At 37.9% G+C, this 18,090-nt stretch overlaps 1 pseudogene; it reads left to right on the plus strand.

Moving 5' to 3' along the window:
• Positions 1-11,507: 11,507 nt before the first annotated feature.
• LOC101981849 lies at positions 11,508-16,596 on the plus strand (annotated as a pseudogene).
• Positions 16,597-18,090: the final 1,494 nt, after the last annotated feature.

Here is an 18,090-nt window from a genome sequence, read left to right on the forward strand (position 1 = left end):
TCTGTGAGTTCGAGACCAGCCTGGTCTACAAGAGCTAGTTCCAGGACAGGCTCCAAAACCACAGAGAAACCCTGTCTCGAAAAACCAAAAAAAAAAAAAACCTACGTGAGATGAGTATTTGGGGTATTAGAATCCTTTTCCAAAAAAGAGCCATGGTTTGGGGGATGAAGAGATGGCTCAGCACTTGTTGCTTTTCTAGAGAATCTGGGACTTTGGTATCTAACATCCACATGGCAGCTCATAACTAACTATCACTCCAATGACTTTCTCTACCATATTCTGTCTTCCAAAAACACAAGACACATGCATAGTGTACTTATATCGATAGAAGCATATACACTTACGAAGTAAAAATTAAATCTATTTTTTTAAAAATGTATGTTTGATTGTTTAACAAACCTGTACATTTATCGCAATTGTAGGTGAATAGCCAGTTTCCTGTTTTACAAATACTGATTGCTTAGTGCTGTGAAATCTGAACTTGACAAAGAAATAGGCATTTCTCACTAAGATCACCTGATCGTTAAGGCCATTGGCCAAAACCAGACTTAAAAAGAAAGGCTCTTCCAGGACCATCAGAGCACTCAGCATCCAGCACCAACAGGCAGGCTCCTCCTGTGTTTTTGCAGCCTATTACTCTCCAGATAAGAGTGAAACTTCTCCAGGTATTAGAGAAGAATAGAAAATTGACTCAGATTCCTTTTACAGGCTATCACTTCCCTAAATCAAAACAAACATTGTTTTTAGGGGCTGGTGATGAGGAAGATTAGATGATGATTCTTTTTCCTAATTCTCTCTTGTCAAAATTACTTTTAAATTTGTAAAGGAATTCTTGAATCTCCTCAAGGGCTTAAAGATGACTAACATCAAGTGAAGCCTTTCTATTATCATTGTGTCCAATCCTCTTCCTCCTCTTTGCTCTTCCAGGAAGTCCTCTTTTACATCTCAGAAAGCTTTAGTTGTTATTATACTTTATTGTAATCACTGGAATGTATTCAACATGCTTTTTAGTTCATCATGTTCAGGTACAAATTCTCCCTGGAGATAGTGTTAGGCATCATTGAGATGTGATACTCTTAATGTTTATGGAACTCCTCTGTGCTTGTCCATTACCAAAAATCCAGTTGACTATTAATTTGTTTCCCCTTATCAAAGGTCAACTGATCTAGTTTCTTGCAGTTTTTGGACCAAACTGTGTGTGATAGTCAGTGTTACAGGAGTCCTACAGCTGTCTGCCTGTTGGCAGTTCACCCAGCCCTGCTAACCCTACTCTCCACTACTAACCGAAACTGCACATTCTGATCCCTCCCTTAAGATGATGCTATGTGATAACGATGCAGATTGCTGCTTTCTATTTCTCTGATTCTACTGAGGCAACTTCCCCCCTTTTAGTTCCCACCCTATTGTCCCATAACTTCATAGCCATGTTTCGAGAGGGAGAAAACACCAATTCATGCTTTGGAAAGAATAACTCAACATACTCAAATTTCTATGAGGTCTGCCAGACTGAAGAGCATTTCAGCTACCTTCTGCCTTTGGCTGGATAGTGTGCTGACCTGCAGGTAGGGCCTATATAACAATGAGTGTGACACCGTGGGTAATTTCAGTCTAAGGATGTAGCAGTAACAAGTCCACTTTGTTAACCAGCCTAAACTGAGTTCTCCAACCTAGCCTCATCAGTACCACATATGACATAGTGATCATTTCTTTCTATGTCACTTCTCTCTCACTGTAATGGCATAAGCACAGAGGTTGTCAGAGTGTGGTTTGTTATGATAGCTGCCCTTACACCACTGTGACTTAAGTTCTTGTCTGTCCATTGTTGGACTTTCCATACTTCCCCTGCTCACTCCACTGAGCTCCTTTGCTTTGGTTAAAAATCTCATAGTAATTCGCCCCATCTACGTGATTGCACTGTGACTGAGTCATGTGTGATGATACACAGAGGATGGCCACAGATGAGGGCAAACAAACACGAATGTGTAAACCGAAGTACATGATTTGTTTTAAACTACCCTACCGGAGCCCTTTTTGTTCTGAATGAAGGGGAAGTCGAAGGGTGGAGAGCAAGAGCTTTCTATTTTATTTATTTGTCAAATCTTTCATCCAGAGAAACCTTCCGCTTGAAATCTTTTATTTATGTCCAAAAGGTAGAAAAGTTCAAAATGATGCTGCTATACAGAAAGCGAAGATGAAAAGGTACCATCACCTGACCCCCTTTTTTTCCCCATTATGGGCCTTATGATATCCAGAGAACAGGTGGCTGGAACTCATCTTTGGTACCCAAGGGGAAGATCACTGTATAGGAACCAAGCCCAGGAGAATGTGTGTCTACAAACATCTCCATGAACAAAGAGCATTTGAACTGTTCAATTTATTTTTTTCAACCCCTGCTGGAGTTCACTAAACTCTTAAGGGCTTTTTGAGTTATAGAATCAAAGATAATATTTTAAAAGTGGAAGATGACCCAATCTTTGAGTTCCTAGGGTATCTCATCCCAACATCCCATTCTTTCATTTCCTACACAGTCTAAAATAGCACACCTGGCTTAGAGCTGAGAATCAATGAATGTTTAACGACTGAATGAGTGCATGGAAAGGGAAGTAGAAGTTGATAGCTGTCCTTAGGAGCAGGGGAAGGACAGGAACCAGACATGTGCAGCATGACAAAGAGCTTGATTCAGAAAGTTTCTCCACTGGATTTTCAAAGCTCAGAAATCTGTGCCTGTAATTACCTCTTCCATCTTTTAAAGGTAAATTTTGACAAAGAGAAAACTCCTGTCTCTGCTAGAGTTTGATTATCCCCTGCTGGAAACACCTGTTCTCACAGATTTGGCTTCTTTTTCCCTACAAAGGCTTTGTGAAGAGATAACCCACAGGCTTTCCAGAGCACAGGGTACAAATGAAAACATTGCTTCATTTCCATGACAAACTGTTTGTTGCTGGGAAAGGTTCTTTTTCAGGTGCATCTAAGTTTCTGGTTTGAGCCACTGTTTTGTTTTACTTTTATTTTTCCACTTTCCTTGAAAACGAATTATCAATCCTCTTTAAAACTGTAAATGCTGTTTTTCCCTGTTCATTCCATTCTACCATAGTGTCATTCCAAACCCTAAGTTGATTGTTATAGAAAAAGTCTATGTACTATATAGTCGCTTGTTTATTCTATCATGTATTTAGTCTAAAAGATGTCTGTCGAAGTGTCCCATGAGCTACAACAAATTCACTTGAGCATTATGAGAATGTTTAAGCATTTGAGGAAATCCCAACACTTAGACATTGTTTCAAACCATCCTACACATTCATATTAGACTGAGCTACTTTTAGCTATGTTGTGGATATACAATTGAGCCTAGATATTGTTCAGTGTCCTTCCTCAAGGCACCCCACACTTTCATGTTAGATTGAGCAACTTTCAGCTAGTCATAGATACACAACTGAGCCTAGATAATGCCCAGTGTCCCACCTCAAGGCACCCCACACTTTATGTTAGACTGAGCTGCTTTCAGTTATGTCACCGACACACAACTGAGCCTTTGGAGGAGTGCTACTTTGAAAAAGAAACAAGATAGTAATGCAGTCAGGGAATTATGTGTGTGAGTATATCATGTCCAATCTAAGTCTAAGGTCTGAGGAGATGGACAGGATCTCTAAGGGCTCAGGTTCCATATGCTAGTCTTTGGGGTTACTTTAAAAATTATTTTTTTTCAATTTGTAAAAAAGAAAAAAGTCAAATTGCTTGCAGAAAAATGGATTCAGCTAGAGATAAACATATTAAATGAATTGAGTCAATTTCAGAAGAACAAATACTGTTTTCTCTCACTTGTAAATAATAGATATTATAGCTACAAAGTCTCATATATGTATTGATGAAAGTAAGTGGAAGGGAAACTTGGGAAAAGGGAGCTATTTGGAAGGGCAAAGAGTGAGAACGGAGAGAGGAATGGGAGTGAGGGCCTGTGTTCAAAGTACATTGTGTGCTTCAGTGGCAATGATCTTACATGCTAAACTTTAAAAAAATCAATGAAGACCAAAAGGAATTAAAAAGAAAACAACACATTTCTAATTGTTCCTTCAATATCTGCATATTGAGTATATATATATTTCCAGTGACAAGAAGTTGTTGTTGCTTATTCAGCTACTTGGACTTAAACTCTTCATTAACTTGCCTGTGAGGCCTTGCAATGATGGTGGAAGCCAGATGGGGCTTAGTTTCTGCAGAAGACTCAGTAATCAACATGATGGCACATGCAGGTGTGTGGCTTATTGGAGGATGACGATGAGCTTCACAAGCAACAAGAGCATGCAGTGCAGCTGGATTGGCAGGTTGTAGAGCCTAGAGATACTTGCATGGCTTCTATTGTCCTCTCCTCTGGGTCAGAGGGACCACACTTCCTCTCTTAGTTCAGGGACCATCTGATAGTGTGCAAGAAGCACGGCAGAACCAAAAAGCTCAAAAAGCAGCCGTCCAGAGGGAGTTTTACAAAGTGTATTTCTTTTCATGTAGTCATCTCTGTGAAGCGCCCCTAGGGTCCAAACGAGACATACAGAGAACCTGTCAACCTTGCTGCTATGATAAGCCTTGCCAATGGTTTGGAACAAATTTTGGGGACCCACTGTCAAAAGTGGCATCATCAATCAGTGCATGTGACACTTTGATCAAGGATGTGAATTCACATCCTAACTTGGCTGAACAACTTTGGGGACATTACTTGCTTGTAATTCTACTGTGTAATTATCGCCATAGTAAAAGTGTTGCAAAGAATGGCTTAGCCCTGAGATATTATGCTCTGAAAAGTCTGTATACCTCTGCCTTGTGACTTTCCCTCGTTAATCACATCCCACATGTTGATAAAGGGAGCAGCACAGAGCATAACTGTATGGAAATTTAGCCTTGTCTTTGAATCGTGTCATGAAACATGGGATGAACTACCAGAACACAAAAGCTGTGGGAGAGAGTTTAGTCTGATTTCTTAACCATTCTTTTAAAAAATAAGCAACCATATAGCATGTACTTGACCTATTTTTTAAAGAAACAAAAATAAAACACTGAACAAATAGAGGTTTTAAAATATAGAAAATATTAAAAGATTGGAAACAATTGGATATACTAGTCAATTATGTGACTAGGGCCAAAAAGGTAAGAATATGGATCAGGATAGCTTGCCTAGCCTGTGTGATGTTATACTTTCAATTCCCAGTACCATAAAAAATAGAATAAATCACTTTGGGGATCATGCATTAATCTAATTTTTTTTTCATTTTATACTTTTGATGTTGCTAAGAATTCTTTCCTTTGGCCTTATCCCCTCTCATTTATCAGTTGTTTCTCCAATCATTGTGACAAAAATGCCTGACAGAGCAACTTGAAGGAGAGAAGTTGTTTGGATCACATTTTGAAAGGCTATATTTTATCATGGTAGGAATGATGTCATGGTTTCATTCTGTTACTTTGATAAAATATTCTAATCAAAAGACTGAGGATGAGTTTCTTTTGCTCAGACTTGTAGGTCACAGGTCATCATTGATGGAATTCAGGTCAAGAACTTAAGCAGAAGTTCAAAGCAGAACTCAGAGGGGAACATTGCTCAATGGTTTGCCCTCTGACCTGCTCTGCTAACAGAGCCCAGAAACACCTGCCTAAGAATGTTACTGCCTACAGATGATTGCATCTTACCCCATGAATTAATACTCAAGGTAATACCGTCACAGACATCCCTACAAACCAAGATGATGGGATGATTGTTCAAATGAAGTTCTTGTTTCCCTGGTGATTCTAGGTTGTGTCAAGTTGACAATAAATCTAAGCAAGAAGCTTAGTGCTTAATATGTAGTGTTACAAGACTAAGTTAAACTTGTTTATCTCTGGGCCCATCAGGAGGTAGAGCTAGACTGTGGTGTCCCAGGGGTATAATTCTACCAACTAGGACTCAGTCTCCAAAAAGGTCTCAAAGGAACACTGCCAACTGAGAACTATGTGATCAAATGGATGAACTTGGAGAGACACTACCAACTGGGGACCACATGAATCAAATGCATGAACTTGGGGAGACACCGCAAACTGAGGATGTGTTTCTTTGGCTCAAACTTGTAGGGCACAGTTCATCATTGAAGAAATTCAGGTCAAGAACTTAAACAGAAATTTCAAGCAGAACTCAGGGAGGGAAATTGCTCATTTGCCCTCTGGCTTGCTCTGCTAACATAGCCCATGCTAACATGAGATCAAATGCATGAACTTGGGGAGACACCAAGAACTGGGACCATGTAATCAAATGCATGAACCTGGGGAGACACCACCAACTGGGGACCATGTACCCAAATGAATGAACTTGGGGGAAGGGCGTGTAATTTCACATTCAAAGTGTGACAAGCACTTTTCAATTTGATACACTACTCTGATAAAATGATATAGTGATAACTTACATCTCTTGATGATACCAACCACCCTCCTCTTAAAATCCAGGTTATCATTATTCAAACATTCTCTAGCACTTCCCATAGTTTCATAAGTTCTTATGACTGTTGCTATGTTTGTCTTTTTTCCCCTCTCCCATACATACTTCTGCTCCAACTTCTTTGTTTTGGTTTTGTTACTGATTGTCAACATGATGTCAACCAATCTAGAAACACTGGGATGATAATTATTACTCTTCCCTAGTAGACCTCTTGATGATCATACAGTCAAAGCTATATTTTTGTTTTTGTAAACTCATGAATTATTGCCATTAACTCCCAAATACAATTCTATTCTTCAAGAGTGTTTGTTTTCAATCTCCACTTTACCCTTCATATTTAATTAATATTTATTTTTCTATCAGTGTTTAGCCTATATGTAATATCTATGCATACCATGTGCATACAGAGCTCTTAGAGGTCAAGAGAGGACACTGGATCTACTGGCACTGGAGTTAAAGATGTTTGTAAACATCCATGTGGGGGCAGGAAACTGAATCCAGGTCCTTTGCAAAAGCAGCAAGTTGTCTTAAACCATTGGGGCTTTTCCCTAGCCCTATCGTCTTCATATTTTGGCAGATTAGAATGATCACTATTATTTCTTACAGATGAAATGGAGTAATGACTGCCTCATATAACCTCTCAAAGTATTGTCATTCTAGGGAAAACAACCAAACATTACTATTCTGAGGCATTATTTCTCTTGTCCTGTTAAATGTCTCATACTTCCTTAACACTGCACTGTCTGCAATTCTGTGTTGGGCCCACATGATTCTTCTACCTGAAATGTCATATCCATATTTCACATATATTTAAATCCAGGCTTGATTATTTATTAGAGTTATGAAAGAGATCAAGTCTAAGTGAGACCTGGGGTCAGTCTATTAGGACAGTCAGTTGATCTCTCTCTTTATCTATCTATCTATCTATCTATCTATCTATCTATCTATCTATCTATCTATCTATCTATCATCTATCTATCTATCTATCTATCTATCTATCTATCTATCTATCTATCTATCAGTATCTTGTGTGTATGTTTCATTAGCTGGTAGTCATGTATTTCACATGTTACACTAGTTACAGTCATTCATGATTGTGGTGCAGGAAAAGAATTCATAGAAAGTTTCTGATTGTTCCGTTTCTGACTGTGTGTTGCAGCTACTGTTTGCTATTGAATCTAAAAGAGGAGGCAGCCGTAGTTGGATATTAAGGCTAAAGAAGTCATGTAGGACATGGTGCAAAGCATACCTAAGCAGTCTTTATACTGGAGCTGCTGTTAATCCATGACAGATAATAGAATGGGACACAAGACACTGTGTGTCTCCCATGGCATGTGGAAGGAGGGTGTTGCTGTAAGGAGCCCGGTGTAGTCTGTAACAAAGCATCCTGTGGAGAAAACCTCTCACGCATCAGTAAGGAGGAGACTCTTCAGATTGTCACACAACAGTATACGATGGTACAGAAAACAAGAGCGAGTAAGAGAAGTGTGCTGGCGTAGAGAAGAGGAATTCCCCAGAAACTGCTCACAACATATTAAGAGCATTCCTGCAACTATCAACAGAATGGGGTGACTTCCCTGAGTGCAAGTAGGAAAGTTCTCCATGGGAGACATTACCACTTCAAGATGGAGCTCTCTGCTTTTGTACTCCACCATTTCCCTGAGATTAGGCATTTGAAGGTCTAGCGCTCACATGTCTGTCTCCATGACTAAACTGTAAGCTCTTGGAAGACAGGTACCTTGGTCTTTCATGGTTCTATACTCAATAAATAAGGAGCCCAGAAAGGAGCCCTTTAATGGCCAATTAACTATAACTGGTTGAACTCAAAAGTCTTACAAAAGATCTGAAGACTAAAGTATCATTTTCTAATTTGCAACTAAGAGGCAACTAGCAAGCTTTCTCATAAACAAAGAAGTGATAACTATCAAAGCACTATTAATCAAAATGTGTTTCATTTCCTACCAGGCTTTGCTCATTAGGAAAATGAAGGAGGGGATTTATTCACAGGCATAAATCAAGGTCCTTAGTGCTGAAGACAATTCTTCTGCTTGAACTAGAAAAATGGCCCCTAGTATAAAGGAAACAGTTCTTTGCACATACAGTTCTTGCCAAGATGACCCATGCTTCCTGTAACTATGGAAATACTGAAACAAAGATTTAATACAAAAGAGAAAAATATGCATGGAAGTATTTTTCTTGATTTTTCTAATTCCATGATAATATAATCTTTGTTTGCCATGTTCTGAAAGTAACCCTCTGGTTAATTTACATCAATAATGCCTATAAAATTTAGTAATAAAGCTAAATGAAATTACTGTCTTTCTGTTAATAATAGTGAACAATGAATATTCTCATATTGACTAAAATATCTTCAGATTCCTGGAGGAACTTAGGTGTCTGAGTTTGGAGAGATGGCAAACTATTCCATTGTCTACATAAATCCAGTGCTCTTGTTTGCATAAAGAACTGTAACTATATTATCTAGACTAATAAGCTTCTAATATTACACCTATTAATCTGTAGAATGTCTATGATGTGAATAATCGAGAGAAATGATAGAAAACATGCCATGGAGTATATGATCTCTGACTGGGCACCAGTTTTTGAGGAAAGATATAATACAGATGTCTAAGGTAGTAAAAATAGTTCCCAAAGACTTCTTTGATGACTGCATCAAATTCTATTGACATATCTGCATATTCTCTTATGTTCTGTGTGATCACCCATGAAATGCATGCTAGTTGTATTCATGGGAACTCTGCTCATTCGCCTAGTTGAGCAACTGTATGTTGAACCTAGCACTGATCCACTGCTCCTTTGCCAAGATCACTGTTACAAAAGTTTTATTAAATAACAGTCTCATCATTAACATTTACACATTTCTTGAGCCTTAAAAAGTTCAACGAATTGCCTCTTCTCAATGTAAATGATACAGCCCAGACTTCAGGTCCATATTGATGGAAGGCATTGATTTGTCTCTAATTATATTTCATCAACTTTCATACAAATAAATGATTGTAGCATATGGACATAGTGGAGATAATATTTTGATTTGTATTATGTTTTGTGACTGTTAGCTTTAAATTCTTAAAAACCAGGGTACTCCATTCAATGTTGAAGAATTATGGGTTCTTTCTGAGGCATTCATAGCTCTCTGTACTCATTATTCTAACTTAGAATTTCAGGGTTTGATCTAGACATAAAGGTAGGCAAGAGGGAAGAAACTTTGGAGATATAATCCACTATGAGACACTGTGAGCTTTCCAATTAAGAGGTATCCATTCAATGACTAGAGAGGGTAGAAAAAGAGACAGTAGCAGTGACTGACAATATTTACAAGTCTGTTTGGATACGTCGTAGGGCCTAGATGGAAGAACAGACTTTGACAGATAGTAAATGAAAATGTTGGGTTGGATAGGCAGAAGACAAGTGTTAATAAGAATGTGAAAGAAAGGGATGGATCCCATGCGTTAGCATGGAATATATCTGGTAAACACTCATGGAAAAGGTACACAGAGAGACCAATGGAAGGTAGCACTACAATTAGCCAGGTAGAAAAGAGGTGATTAGATAGAAGTCCTCCATCCCATTGAATACTTTGTTGCATGTTAACATAAAATTTAATTGTTACTGTTCAGCCCAAAGTTGATCAGAAGGATATGTGCCCCTATTAAGAGATAACTTCCCTTATGTGTATAAGAGACTAAGCACTTACTAAAGTCATTAAGTAGTTCTTAAATGAATGATAAAATTTCAGGTCATTAATGGAAATATAGAATTTGGGAACTTTCGGAATTGCTGAATTTTTATTGTGGAGACTATGTGAATTAAATTTTAATGAGTTTTTAATTTAAAATAATACAAACTCTGAAATTTCTTTCTCTAACTAGATATGTCCTAATTATTACCAGTTCATACTTGGGAAAGGCCAGCATTGCTTTTGGGTAGTCCATTAAATCACTAAGTGATTGATTTTCTTTTCCTTTTCTGCTTGCAAGGGGATTATTTCTACCAAATATAATTGCCCTTTAGTGAACAGTGTTAGTTTGATGTACTGTGAACATCCTTGGAGATGATCAGCCCCTGTGAATAGTTGCATTAATCTAGTACAGGAACATTTGTGGCTAGTTAGGATTAATTCTATTTTAAGAACATTTTACAAACCTTGAGTATATATAAGCTTCATAATTACTTGTTGCCAGTTTCTCAGCTGGTACATCTTTAATATGGCTCCTCATACCACTTCCTCACAGGTGTTGATTCACTGATCATGGACATATGTACAACCTTTCATAATATTTTAACCATTTCTAGATGTTGGATAAAACAAAACAAAGCAAAAACATGGACGACAGAAATACCTTTGGTGCCTAAGGCACACTAAGCATAGAACTGATATTTTGAACTCTGTTTCTGTCTCAGTATATTATGAGTGATCTTACACTTCCATTTTGTCAGCAGAAGTTTAGATTTTATTTTTTTATCTTAAATTCAAATTTCTTTTGAACCCATTATCCTTTCACCTGAGCATTCCAACAGGTTAATCAGTGGTAGAGTTGAGATCATCATCAACTCATCAGGCAATTGCGCAGAGTCTCAGTTAATTCAGTTCAAGTCAGTTAATTCTTACTGGAGTGAGGTAACAGCAGGTGGTGATGGAGAAAGTCACTCCCAACCAGCTCATCATGAGTCCTGATTCAACAGGATGCCCATGAGCTTCCTTTATGGTACTTAGTGTTGACAGCATGTAAGCCACATTATTTTCCTATTAAGAATGATGAATTATGCGATTCTCAGGAAAATATTTGGATTGTGTAATGATCACAGGCAGAAAATGCTTTCTTTATCAGGAACTATTCAAAAGCAAACTTGGCATCAATTGTCTATTGCTGGCTGTAGAATTAAAAAATAAATAAATAAAAAGGAGGCAGAGTCTAATATTGTGTTTTGGATTAATCCTAATTGATCCTGCAGAATTTAGAGCCCCAGTCCAGAAAGGTTAACATTAAAGTAGAAAACTCCTTAAAAATAGATGACTTTTCTATTGACTGCTGCGATGACAGTGACGTCTCAGGGTGTAATAGCCTTTTTATCGGGGAAGATCCCCAAATTGAATGTGAGGATGGAAGAGAGCCTCAGATCATTATCACTCCTTGCATCTCAGATCGAGCAGGTGATGTGTAGCACTTTTTGCCAGCGCGCCAAAATAGCTTTAAACATCTAATAGATTGCCATGTCATCCAGACACAGGGAAGATCATTTTATAACCACCCACTGAGAAATGCTTCCTGGCTGAAGACCAATCCATGCTAACATCAACTTGGTAAATTTACGAAGCATTTTGTTCTTCTTTGATAATTATGTGTTTACCTAAGTAAACTGTGTGTAGGATGTTTCGGATGTCAAGGTGGGTCCTATCTGTAGCTTGAAAAATTGAGGGAAACAGACATGCCAGTATTTCACTGTAGTTGAATTCATTTACATTTTAATGTAGATGAATTTTAATTGTGATCCAATGTACTTCATTTGGATGACGTTGTAGGGAACAGATATTTGAATGATAGAATCCCTTTTGAAGAGGTCATCCATCAAACCCTTCTGAGAATGGTGAAAAAGAATAAAAGAGACAAAGAACAAATTCAATGGACACAGCACCGCACCAAGATGTATCTCATCTATTTCTTGGCTAGTATAGAGCCAAGCCTGCAGAAGACATTAACTAAGATGCTCAGGGCTGATGCTAAGGCTATGACTCTGAGTTTTCCAGTTTATAATTCTGTTAAGCTATGGGGATATAGAAGGGAGTCTTAGGTGACTTAAGGACAATGATGCCCTTCTTTTGCATAATGAACCTTTCTTAATGAGCTATGGATTGAAGCTGGGGTGGGGCTAAATGCCCAAGAGTTAATGTGACAATGCAAACCAGTGGGTGACACCAAACAATGCATAATCCTGCACAGGATTACTTTGAAGGTTCTCTTATTGTTGTAGAAGGACACTTTGAAATTGAGCAGACATCATGCAGAATCCTCTAAGTGATTCCAGAATTTTTTAAAAGGCAAATCTCCTAAAAAAAATCTGATTAATATTCTGCATTGTAACTTACATAATCCATATTCAATCTGTTAATGAGCTCCTGATTGTCACAGCATTTCTTGTGTAAACTTGAAGGTGAATAAAAAACAAAAGTAATGAAAACTATAGTTAATATCCAAATGCTATAGAAAGGTCATTCAGGACATAATCAATATTTGATATATGTATATATTTTTGCTGTGTGTCTCATGTAAGCATAATACATATTTTCTAAATATTGATTATTGATATTGTGCCTAGCTTGCAGTAAGGTTCAAGGATATGAATTTATTATAGTTGTGTATTGCTTCTCCCATAATATCAGCATGTCTTTTCAAGTGGTATGACTATTACATCTACCAGAATGACTCTCAGAAAGAAGGGGCATTGGTTATATAAGTAGAGTTAAAAAGTAATATAGTCAGATTTTAGCCCATACTTTTACCACATTTATCTATCTTTAAATGATAGAGGTCAGCTATTTCAAACATGGTTGAATATTATTAACAAAAACATATAAAGACTAACCCTATGAACCCTCCTCTGTAAGAGCATCATTACTTAAACATTGAACATCTTAGGTTGTGATATTAGGCTTCCTTTATTAATGCGCATAGTTTTAATCTATTTTATTTTATATATATAATTGCTTGCATAGAATCTCTACATACTAGCAAATATTGCTTTACCCGATAAATTATTAATTGCATTTTAGGACTTATCTGTCATCCTTGGAAAGAGACATTGTTTTTAGCAATAGCTACAGCCAAATCACAAACCTGGTTTGCAACGTTCATTCCCCAGCATAGAAATGAGCAAACATCAAGTTCTGCCAAATATTTACTAGGGACTTTGTTTACAGTGAGTCATTTTGGAAAAATAGACATAGTCAAAATTCATATGTTCCACAAGAGCCATTCTGAGACAGTTTTCTTGACTTGAAAATGCTCAGACCCTTGTTATCCTGCTTCTGCCCGTGAGGAAGAACATGGGAGCAACTTTAGAAAAAAACAAATGTGCTTCCAGGAGCACAGTGTGGGGCCAGGACAGCAACATTGCTATCCAGGAAGCGAGGCAGGCCTTTCCATTTGCATACTGAATGTCAGGTTTGCCATCTGGCCTTTTTGTTCTCTGTTCAGATACACAGGCATCTAAGGTTCCTCTAGGATGTTGCCTTGATCTTTCCTTGATTGTGATGATCATGATTCCGAATATATTCTAATATGTCTGTTTTTGGAATTCGACCACCTGAAATGATTTAATAAATGACCCCAGAGCATCTTGGGGGTAGCCACCTTGCATGTTACATCAGGGTGCGCTCACTTATGGTTCTAGAATATGGTGTGTGAACATACACACACACACACACACACACACACACACACACACACACACACACACACTTACACAAGTGTGTTTATAATTCTACGTATTCATATGTTTTCCTTCCAGGCCTATCTGTTCATGAGTTGGGAGGCTTCAGGAGACTTTTCTAAAATATAAAAGATAGGCTTCTTGAAGCAAGCTTTTTTAGTGACTTTCATAGCTCCGAGCATTTGAGCTCACATCTACTGGCTTTCTTTTATGGTGTAGTAGCAGAGTGTTTTGTTTTGTTTTGTTTTTCTTTTATTGGAACTTTCATACAGAACTTAGCGGTGTAGAATATGAATCTAAACATTTATAGACTTTTGTTCTGAGATAATTGATCCATACATTTAGATATGAGTAGAGAGAAAGCATACAAATATGAATGAATCACTGCAGGTAAAGTAAGCACTACTTGAATCTCTTTCCTATTGGGTGCGTTTTTCAAAGTTACTCTCACACATGTGAATGAAAATAATTTTTCACTCTTGTATTTAACACAATTATCTACCATATATTTCTCCTATAATTCACTTACTAAGCAATAATGTGTGTGTGTGTGTGTGTGTGTGTGTGTGGTGTTTCTGATTTCTCTTTGAGAAACAGATTAGCTAGCTCAGGAGGTTTTTTGAGGAACTGTTTGGTTAACTTAGTAGTCTTTGTTGCATCTAGAAAGAATTACTTTCTCAGCAATTGGAGGCCTTAATTAGAGACTAATTTGTATTATCATTTAACTATTTGTGCTATCTACTGATTGATGAAAATAGAGGAAGCATCTTGCAATTGTCAATACCTAGGAAGTATAGAGCCTACCGAAGTTGTAATAAAAACAAAACAAAACAAAACAAAATACCTTATCTCTGACTAAGCTGGTAAGGAGCGCAGTGTGCCAATGGCACTATGACAGAGTACACATTCCTCACTTCTCACATTAACATGGTATGACAAGTGTTTCAGATAGACAAGCAAGCCTGGCTTTTCTCTCCTTCTGTATGGCAAAGAGGAGGAGTGAATTACTTGGCTGATGAATTTAGGAGGAAGGATTTAGGAGGCTCCTCCTAGTACATCACTTTCCTTCTGGATCCCCAGCTGGAAATGATACATCATGAGACTTTCATCATCTCTGTAAAAGGCTCTTTGGTATCTCTAAGTAATGTATTCTGGGGACATAATTTGCCTTTGGATAAGAATTAGGATTGAGCTGTTTGTTGTGTGTGGTGTGACTATCTTAAATTCTCTTGAATGTGAAAGGCATAAGAAAAGCGACATCGCTGAACCTCTGCAATTTATGCGATCCTGAAGGCATAGTATTCTTTCTTGTGTAAAACAGCCTAGGGTGGGGCAACTGAACACTGGCATAAATGGGGCTGAAAGTAATTCTTTTCCTTATGTGTAGAAAGACCTTAGAATCACAGCATGGACTATATGGGCTCACTTTAGGTAAAAATGGAAGCTCTCCAGAAATTGTGCCAAAAAAGTTTAGTTCTGTGGGAATATCCGAATGGAGGAGGACTAGAGAATGACTCATCCCCTGCTTGACCACAGATTCAATGTTGAATATTGACAGTTAAAAAATTGAAGCCAGGTGTAGTACCTGTAACCCCTGTACTTTGGAACCTGAAGCAGAAGAATCCGGGTTTGAGACTGTACTGGGCTACATAGTAGGATTCTATATTGGGCTGGGGAGAATTGAGGGAAAGATGGAGTAGGGAGGAAGGTAGTAGGGAGAGATGGAGAAAGAGGTAATATTTGTAGAGTTTTTATGCGGTCTCTATTCCCCACCCTTTTTTAACCCTCAATTTCCAATTCTAGATTCCCTTGAATTGATTTATGACTTTGGCAGAAGTGGTTGAGAATGGAACACTAACGCTCATTCTATTTCCTGCCCCCCCCCTTTTTTAAATTGGCCCTTAAGGAGAAGGGGTGCATTGGTTCTGAGTAGCCCATCTGGTCTAACACTGCTCCCTGGTCTAATGCTTGAACATACCCAGTTTTACAATGAGAGGTGATTACTTTTGTCTGATAAAAATGGATAAATGATATAAAACTCTTCTATTGGCAAATTCAAAGTTATATTTCCCTGATATGATGGTTGCCCCATGAATTCTTCTGTATTTCCATCTCTGTTTCTTCTGTGTCTATTTCATAACCAGTTTCAATCTCAGGAAAGAGAGTGGGCCATTCTTGGTATTTTTTAAAGCCCTAAGCATAGTTTATAGGATGACAAGGCTAGGACTTGGAACATGATAATCAATTCCAATATGTGCTGTGACTCTGATATTAAGTATGATCATAAAAATAGGTCTACTTGGGGCTTTCCGGGACGTGTGCTAGCAAGGTCAGACGCAGGGAATCTTGTACCTCACGGCTTCGCTTTCAGAATATGCACTGCGTATGTCTCGTCTAAGTGCCCGGATCTTTGGAGAAGTGGCCAGGCCTACCGATTCAAAGTACATGAAAGTGGTGAATATGTTCAGGGAGCAGCCCTGGGCCAAAAAGAAAGATCCTTATGACTGGTACCCAAATCACAACATGTGTTTTGCACTCATGGGCACACTCCTTTCCTTGGCCTCTACAGAGATGAGCATCAAGATTTTAAGGATGAGCAAAGACGTCTAAAGAAGCTCCGTGGGAAGGTGAAACCAAAGAAAGGAGAAGTGAAAAGAGCTACAAAATAGAAATAGTACCAGCTTGTCAAGAAAGAAAATTTCTTCCTTGATGACTAAGAAAGTATATCTCCTTATCTTTTCATATATTAGAGGAACATAAGCTTCCTCAGTAGACACCAACCTTGTGTTCACATCCACTTCAGTTAAACTGTCACTGGTTTTTTTTTGAAGATATTCTAATTCTTCAAAATTATACTTACTTTGGTTTTGTAATATGAAGTTTACCTAATTCTCTAATGGAATGAATAAACTATTCATTGTTTTGTGGTTTGTTTTAAAAAAAATCGGTCTACATCATGGTAGATGATTCTGGCCTCTTCACAACACCTTCTACTCTGACCAGTTCCTCAACTGAGTATCCACTGGCACACCTGATCTTTGAAACTAAGCATGTCTAGGAACTTTAGAAAAGCATGGTGTAATGTTTTATACATTTGCGATCCTCTACCAAATCTGTTTGCAAGTCCTCTGCCTATGGGGGAAATGAGCATCTCCTTCCATTGACCCTGTGGCTTGCTTCAGTTGACAGAATATCAGTGAAAGTATGCTCTCTCTGTGAGTGCCTAAACTCCAAAGGCAGCAAGGTTCCACTTTAATCTGGATTACAGTTAGGGAGAGTGAGAAATAAATCTTGTCCCAAAGCCAATATTAAGATTGTCAGTGATTTGTTACTATGACAGTGCCATAGCATACGAAGGCTATGCAGACATTGGACAGTGTTCACGCTCAAACTAATTTGCCATCTTTCGTCAATTGCATCAATATCTTCTTTCAGTGTTTGCAAAATATGTGATGCATAATCTATCTCCCTCCTTCCTTTATTCCTTTCTTTTATCATCTGAATTTTCTGCTCATCTGTATCTGACTACTTGATATTCTCAATCCAAAAATCTCTACAAAGAATTTGGTTACATTCTGAGTTTAAAAAAAAAAAGTATTCTTCCAATTTGACACAATTGATGAAGGAGTGGGATAGGAACTTGTATCTAACTTGATATTTTTGTTGTTGTTTGTTTTTCTAATGTCCGTGAGAATACTTTACCATTGTGAATTTTAGAAAATGGTCTTGATTATAAATATTCTGTGGTCTTTTAGTATTGTCATACACCAGGAGACAAGCAAGATGTGTGTGAGATTTATATAGCTGACAGCGATTTCTATGTACCCTGTGCACTACATTTATATTTTGAGCTTAAATCATTGAGTGATTATTTTCTGAAGGAATTTCGTCTTTCTTGGGGGAGGTTGAAAATCATGTCTCCTGGATGATTTATTAAGTGAATAAGTAAGTGGAAATGAACAGACTGGTGCTGATACTTTCCATAGGCAGCAAATTATGAATAATGAGTCCTCCATGCTTGAACTCACTTGCAGTGAATTCTGAAAATAATTTTAGTTTTCTCAGGTTGTCTCAGCCAAATGGGTTAGCATAGGCAGGAGGAGCTCAATGCCCAGCAGGTTGGGTCTGAGGCACTTTGTTGGGGGGAATACCATGAAAGTTTATTAAAAACCTGGGTTTGTCTATCTTTA

Source organism: Microtus ochrogaster, linkage group LG3, assembly GCF_000317375.1.
Source record: "Microtus ochrogaster isolate Prairie Vole_2 linkage group LG3, MicOch1.0, whole genome shotgun sequence".
Classification (NCBI taxonomy): domain Eukaryota; kingdom Metazoa; phylum Chordata; class Mammalia; order Rodentia; family Cricetidae; genus Microtus; species Microtus ochrogaster.